Here is an 8,465-nt window from a genome sequence, read left to right on the forward strand (position 1 = left end):
ATCTTCTGTCTTTCTGTTGTTCTCTATTTCTCCTCCTTCTAATCCTACTTTTCTGGAACATTTTTGGTAACTTCACATGTTAAGGGTTAAAGGTTTTTAGGTTAAATGTGTGGGAGTCCAGGGTACAGGGAATATTTCTGTGTCTGCTCTGAGGGGTCCTGACCCCCAGAGAAACACTGCCTTTATATTACCCCCATGGAGAGGACTTCCAGGACTTTGAGACAGATTACAATTTACCAAAGTCTGAAATAGATTAGAGGGTAGTATAGCATGTCCCTTGGGTGAGAAATTTAGATTTTGGGATTTTTATTATGATGTAGATAGGAAGCAAGATGGAGGAAGATGTAGTCCCTGTCTTCTTCTTCATCTACTCCATTTTCTGCAGTGTTTATGGCACAGGGTGATTGGTTAAGGAAAGCACAGTGCAGAGGTTGCAGTGCAAGGAATGAGTATTGGTAGATAAGTAGAAATAATGTACGTTTTAAGAGTTAATTGGGTGAGACAACTTTAAAAGACCTTGAAACCATACATTTTAGAACCATTTTGAGGTGTTTATCCAGCGTGCTGAGCCTGGTATGCACAGCATGCAAAACTTTAGAACAGATAACAATAAACAAGAAGCCAAAGACCAAAAAAGTCCTGTGCATCTCCTTTTACCTGGCACAGAACTGCTACAGGAGGGTTTCCCACATCCAGAGAGTCCCCAGAAAGGCCCAGCATAAAACAAACATCATTAACTGGCACCATGACAATATTTATAATAGGTTGTTTTTTCCAAAAATTTTTAATGAAGAGTGTTCTCTTCATTAACCAACCATGTGAAATGTGCTGATTAAATTACCGATGAGGTCCACCTGTAGCAAACTAAGGTATAAACGAAGAGGATTGAAAAAAGGGTGGCTTTGAGCCCTTAGACTTGTGATCGGAGTCTGGATCATCTCTGATTGAATGGTGACATTTTGGGATCTATGGGGGCTTTTGGGGCTCCTTTCTGAACCTCGAGACCCAACAGGAGCTTCTCTAAAAAACTCTTCCTGAAGCTCCCACTGTGCCCATGACAGGAACCCTGTGAGTGTCTGGGACATCCTGGCTCTTTGGCAGCCTGGGGACTCCTGGGATGTCACTGTGCTGCCCCCGTGAGTGCCTGTGACAGATCGGTGCCTGTGCAGCCCAGGGTCCCCTGGGATGTCACCATGGAATGGCTGTGACTGCCTCTGACCACAGGGCTCTTTACCATCCCAGAAAGCCCTGAGAGGTCTCCATGGAGGCCCTGCCTCTGCCTGTGACATTCCAGCTCTTGAACAGCCTGGAGACTCTTGGAAAGTCCCCATGGAACCGCTCTGAGGGCCTGTGACAAATCTGATCCTTAGCAGACAACCATCACCAGCCCTCTATTGCTATGGTCAGTTTCCATGGAAACTATCTCCAGCCCCCTGTTGCTATGCTTAGTCCCTTGGCAGTTCCATGGAGACCCCATGCCCGGGGTGGTTGCCATGGACACCAGCTCAGGCCACAGCCACAGCCCGTTGCCATGGCAACCATTGTCAGCCCCATCCCCAGGCTCATGGGATCCCAGAACCACAGAATTGGCTGAGCTGGGAGGGACCCATCAGGATCCTCCAGTCCAACTGCTGGCCCTGCACAGGACACCCCAACAATGCCAGCCTGGGCCTGGCAGCGCTACCCAAACGCTGCTGGAGCTCAGAGAGCCCTGGAGCTGGGACCCTTCCCTGGGGAGCCTGGGCAGGGCCCCAGCAGCCTCTGGGCAAAAACCTTTTCCTGACATCCAACCGGAGCCTGCCCTGACTCAGCTGCAGCCATTCCCTCCACTCCTGTCCCTGGGCACCAGAGGGAAGAGGTTCCCACAGCCCCAGCCAGGGACCCGCTCCCAAGGCTGTTGCCATGGCCACCAGGGCTGGCACCAGCTGGGATGCTCGGTTTCCACCGGCTGAGGTTCAGGAATGGGATTCCCCAATTTCCTGCCTGTGCTGCCCTCGCTGCCCTCCCGCTTCCCCTGGAAAGCACAAAGGCAAAGATCCCGGGCTGGGATAAGAACAATTTATTGGGAACAACAATGAGATAAGGAACGAATGGAACAGAAACAATATTGATAACAGAGTGTATAAATAAAACTGTTTACAGGGAAAACTACAACACAACTTACTGGGTCTGCCTGGCCGCGTATTTCCTCCTGCCTGGAAAGGACACCCTTCTCCTCAGGGACAGAGAGAGAGAGAGAGAGAGAGAGAGAGAGAGTGTCCCTTTCCAGTCCCTGGCAATGACCTGAGGTGGGAGTGAATGTAATGACACAGTCATTGCTAGACCCTTATGTTCTTCCATCCCACATCATGTCATTGGCAGAGGCAGTAAAAGGGACAGGTGTCTTCCTAACATGGATCAGAAGGAAAAATGGATCACCAGGGCTCTTCCCAACACGGATCCTCCAACTATAGATGAAGTTGGGGCAGTGCACAAAAGTCCTCCTCCATTGGGGCATTGGCAGAGCTTCCCTTACAGGTTCCTCCATTGGTGTCTAGTTAAGACAGAGATCTGGGTGAAGCTTTTCCCACACTGGGGCACTCATAGGGCCTCTCCCCAGTGTGGATGCGTTGGTGTATGACAAAGGCAGAGCTGGAGCTGAAGCCCTTCCCACATTCCCCACACTCATAGGGCCATTCCCCAGCGTGGATCCTCTGGTGGCTGATCAGGGTGCTGCTCTGCCTGAAGCTGTTCCCACACTCCAAGCACTTGTGGAGCTTGTGCCCATCATGAAGCTGCCCATGGACTACCAGCTCTGAGTTCTGGCTGAAGCTCTGTCCACCTTCCTGGCTCAGGGTGGGTCTTTCCTCCTCAGAGAACCCTGGGTTGGGTTTGGAGCCCCTCCTCCTCATGGAGGATCTCCAGGGCTTTTCCTCCCCATTGGATTCTTTTCCCATGGAGCCACTCAAACCGGCCTCTTTCATGAGGTTGTGCTGTGGGGATTTGTCGTCCCTGATCTTGATCCTCAGCTCCTTCTCTGGTAGAGGAAGGACAAGGACAAGGACAAGGACAAGGACAAGGACAAGGACAAGGACAAGGATGGGATTTCCCTCCGTGCAAGAGGGAAGGGGAAGGAGATCCCCCCAGTGCATCCCTGGCAGGATGGCATTGGCAGCAGGGATGTCCTGCAGTGAGGGGATTTTTGGGCTGGGAGATGGAGCAGGAGAGAGGGGGAAAGGGGCACTGACTTCCTCATCATCTGCCTGGGTGTCCTGGGGCATCCTCATCTTCCTTGAGTTGTCTTCTGCCATCTGGCCAAGTTTTAGGAACGGGATACTCCTAAAACAAGGGAGGAAAACAAGGGATGAGTACAATGAGCTTTGTACTGATTTAAAGGCAAACCTGAGGAAGAGTCTAAGCCAGAATTCCAATTCAGTAACAAAATAAGGATCAAGGCAATGATACAGAAACACTGGCTTAAACAGACAGAGTCAGGATATAACCTGACACCCTGTTGTTCAGGGTGGTGGCAGCTGTTTTGCGGAGAAAAGAAGAAACCTCACAACTTTATAAAAGTTGTAAAGCCCGGTATGTTTATTTACGACGCGCGCTGGACGCAAGTCCCCCAACAAGGCATGCGTACTTCTGAAGACCTCGGGTCTTCTTTTATCCCCCTTCCAAATGCATATGCATACAGTTTCACAGTAAGTTCATACATATTCATTCCGTGTGACATTTAGCACCAGTTCTTCTTTATCAAAGGAATTTCTAAGTCGGGGGCAAATTGACCTTGTGGTCTTTTCTGTTTTTCTTTCTCTGTCTCCTTGCTGTCTCGGCATGTGAGTTCTTCTTTCAGCTTTGGCTTCACAGACTTTTCACCTCTCTTAGACACTTCACATAATTCAGAATGGATCTTTACTCTGTCTCATTCCCTCCTTTCCTAGGAAATAAGTAAATTCTTTTACTTAATGAAAACTTTCACAACAGTAAGTGTCTTTTAGTGCTTCACCATGTGCTTTTGACAAAGATGTTAGTACAGCTATTTGTTGTAGCATTCTCTAGTTCTAAATTAACAATATAATAGATAAGCTTACTCTAACTAATAGTAGTAAAACTACAATGGGGTGGCACAACTTATTAAAGATTCTATTTGCAGTTGGTGACTACTTAAAGATCACATCCAATAATCTTAACAAAATTACATATACAGAGATTAGAATGGTTTCTACTAGACAGAATAACATCATTGCTATCAATTTGTACAGCAGCACAAGCAGTTCTCAAGCATACCTCTTTTTTTAGTATATACGAGCACAGTTTTATGGTCAGTGACTGGATGAATTTTGAAGTGACAAATACTCTGCTCAGTGTCTAAACACACATCTTGAGCATTAATAGTATTGCTTTTACAAATGAATCTTATCTGTTCTCTAGCAGTGCAGGATTCTAAGTTTACTGTCTGCTACTTCTCATTCATCTTTCGTGCTCCCACTCCATGTTCTGAAGGATAGAGTATTGTTTTTTCATGGTTTGATCTTAGAGCAACGATGGGATGGATAACATAAACAGTGGCATTATGTATGGTAAGCACAAAGGCAGTTGCTACATTAGAAACAGGATCATAGGTGAAATTCACCATAGTCTGCCAGGTTTGAAACTTCTTTTCAACATCAATTGCATTATCTTACACAATTTCTTGAATTTTAGCTGGAAAATTACTTTCACCCCTTTCCCATATGATCAGAGCTGCTGTTGCTTGTATCCATAACTGTGCTTGTATACAACTGAAAGCTAAAGATACATTATTTTGTACTATACTAAGTGCTTCTACTATCAACTTGTGGTCTTGGTCTCTGGCCTTTTCATACTTCCTTACTTTGGCAGTACTTTTGAAATCTGTCACTGGCTAGTTCTTAATGCCAATAGAGATTACTATAAAGGCTGCTTCAATTTTGTTAGGCTACTTGCTGCAGTGGCCAGTTTATTCACCAGTATTTCTGAATCAATTCCATTTAAAACTCCTAATTTTTCCCTAATATACCAGTTAGATGTTTGTTATGGGGAACAGGAACTGCTTTCTGTTTATGACCATCCCTCCCTGCTAGAGGGATGTGCTGGGCTCACACTGCAAATTCAGACACACTTCACAAGTGTATCTGACAGAGGTTTAGGTCATATTTGAGGCAGATGTTTATTTTGAAATGTAGAGACTTCAGGAATCTCCTTCCCCCTCTAGAGCACCTGATTTCTCAGATGTGTTGCAAGCAGGAATGTCTCTCTTGGTCTACAAAACTTCACTCACTTTGCCCTTAGCTTCAGGTCCAAGCTTTAAGTAAATAATGAAGGGGAAGTCTAAGAGAAGAGCCTAAATTCATTGCAGTGCCTCAGAAGAAACTGGGATCAGGTTTCTGCTACTTGAAACACTCAGCACAAAAGTGATGCTCAAAATCCTACAGCCTGCTGCTGAGCTCTGAGGGGGAGTCTCTCTCTACCTCTTTTAAGCAGAAACCAACTGCCTCAGACTGGGACAATCACTGATCTAAATTTCAGTAGGAAAAGGGATAGCTATAAATAAAGAAAATCACCCTTCTTGCTTGGGTTAATTTACCACCTGCAGTTCAGCACCCTTTACCAGTCATTGCCTGAGTGTTCAGCCAACCGGCTTGGAAAATGACCTAAGGAGCTGTTGTTCAGTCACATTCTTTTCTACGTTAGGTTCAAGTTTGGAGTTTGGGTAGAGTCTAAACTAGTATGGGGTGTATAAGGCCCTGCTGTGGTAAAAAGTGCAGAGTCCACTTTGAATTCAAATGAAAGTCTGATAGTAATTCGAGCTCAAAGGCAGGTCACTTCTACAGGCTGTATCAAGGTGAAATTACACTAACAGTCTGATTCACTTAGGTTATCACAGACTTCTTGGTGTTCATATACACCAGGGGAGGTTCAGACACTAATTACATCTGGTCTCTCATAAGCTACCCTATTGATGACTTGGCACTCTACTTTGATTTCTTCTCTTCTGATTCTTTGAAGAGTCTACAGTTCTTGTTCTTACTATTCTTGCTCTTCACGTACCTGATTCTCGTGGATTACTACAGTAGATATGTTTAAATCTTTTATCTCAGAAGGTTTTCTTATGGATCTAGTATACTAATTAAATGCCCAGGACCAAGGCCATTTAGCATTACTTTGAACAGAGGTACTCTCAAGTTCTGAAACTTCAGTTATGATTACACACAATACAATTCTACAAACTAAAATATGAGCTACTCTTGACTGCAATATACTCATTTTGCCCGAGTAAGTTTCAATCTCAGTTCATTGTCTCCTGGCGTCACTCCTTAAGGGGTTTCTGGGCCTTCTTCACACGAGAGTGATGGATCCAGGCATTCTGCTCCTTGATTTTGATTGCAGTGAAGGTGGTGAGAAGTACTCACAGTGGTCTGTCCCACTGTGGTTCCGAAGTCTTCTCTGTAAGAGACTTAACATATACATCATCCCCAGGCTATCTAACTCCTTGCTCTGAGTTCCAGCCACATGTTTCTCAATTACTCTGAACTGTTTGCTTAATGCCACCATGTAGGTGGACATTCTGGACATTCTCCTTGTATTCTATATGGTCTTCTATAAGGCATTCTAAAAGGACTCAGCATTCCTTTAGCTCAAGGTTTAGTTTGAATTTGAAATATTGCTAGTGGAAGAGCTTGGGCTAGGGTAGATTAACTTCTTGCCTCAGTCTTATTCATTCTCTCCACCTGGCTGCTTGATTGGGGGTGGTATGGGGTGTGAAGTTCCTAATCTGTGCTCAGATGGCTACTAATCTGTTGCAGTATTTTGGAAATGAAATGTGATTCTTTATCTGAGGATATCGTGGCTGGAACTCTGAAGCGTGGTATTATTTCTTGTAAAATTGCTCTGGTCACCTCTTGAGCTTTGACAGTTCTGGTGGGGAATGTTTCTGGCCACCCTGGAAATGTATCTATCAATACCAATAAATACTGATACCCCCCCTCTTTCCTTGGGAGTTCTGAAAAGTTAATTTGCCACTGCTGTACAGGCCCATGGCCTCTCCCAGTCTGACCGAGTTTTGGCCGGGGGGTATTTTGGGGTTAGTCTGGAGGCAAGGATCTCATTGTCGGCTTACCTGAGTGATAGTGGCATATAAATTCTTGACAACGATACAACGATTGTTTCAATCAGATGTGTGTTCTAGAAAGCTTGTGGAAATTACTGCTTCAAAGTCAACACTTCAATTCAATGCACTCTGTATCACTCGCAGCTTTGGTCATTTTGAGAAAGGAGCCACACTCTATAAAAGGCTTTTAAGTAGTTAGGCTCTATTGTGTTTTCTAGTGCCCTTCCTTCACTAGTAACCACGAAAATGGGAAGGGATTACTAGCTCTCTTTCAATGGTAGCTCGCCCTTTGCAGTTGTACATCTCTTTTGGTTAGTATTATTGTATTATGGCTTACTTTCGAGGAAAATCTGTACTTCACCCTTTGCTGCTTTCTTTGCCTCTCTATCTGCTAGCTCATTTCTTTCTTCTAATTTTAAGCTCACTCTCTAGTGTGCTTTAATATGCCTTTTCAGGTAGCTGAACTGCTTCTAGCAGCTGGATTGTCTCTTCTTTCTCTGTGAGGTCAGCAGTCTCCTCTCTTTCTTTAAAGTCTGCTGCTCTGCACTCACTTCTTACTCTAGGTAGATTACTTTCTGTTTCACTACCTGTGCCTTTTCTTTGAGACTCTACGTCCTTGGAGTCCTAGGAAATTCAAAAGGCTTACCGTCCAGGCTTCTCTCGCTTCCCTCATCCGAGTGGCTACTAGAAGATCATCCACGTACTGCAACAGCCTTCTTTCCTCTTGTGGAGCTTCCCGGGACTCTGGGTCTTTGCAAGCTGTTCTCCAATCGGAGTGGGGAATCTTGAAGCCTTCAGGCACATGGACTATGTGAGCTTGTGTTTGAATGCAAAAATTTTCTGGCTGGCTTCGTGGATAGGGAGGCAAAAGAAGGCATCTCTTAGGCCTAAAACAGTGAACCAGGTTAGCTCAGGTGTTAAACAAGTTAGTAAGGTATATGGATTTGCTACCACAGGGTATAAATTCTGTGTTATCTTATTGACAGCCCTTAGTCTAGTACTATCAATTATTGGGCTGATTCCTTCCTTATCTTCCTTTTGAGGGTACTACTCAGTTCTCACTAGTTGTGTTCTTTCCTTAAGCTTGATGCTCATGGGGGAGCATCTTTCACTCTCGCTGGTACAGCAGAGGCCCATACCCTTGAAAACACTTGTTTACTTATTCTAATATCTCCTTACTAATGTCTTTCTTAATTTCAGTGTCTGTTAATGTTAAGCCTAACATCTTTATGTCATTTGCTTCCAGAGTAACCTTTCTCATTTGAGAATGTTTAGCAAATTGAGTGAATTGTACAAAAGCTTTTAGGTACACATAGTACACATATTACTTTAAAGGTTTGCACAAGTATGCCTT

Source organism: Melospiza melodia, unplaced genomic scaffold (assembly GCF_035770615.1).
Source record: "Melospiza melodia melodia isolate bMelMel2 unplaced genomic scaffold, bMelMel2.pri scaffold_55, whole genome shotgun sequence".
Classification (NCBI taxonomy): domain Eukaryota; kingdom Metazoa; phylum Chordata; class Aves; order Passeriformes; family Passerellidae; genus Melospiza; species Melospiza melodia.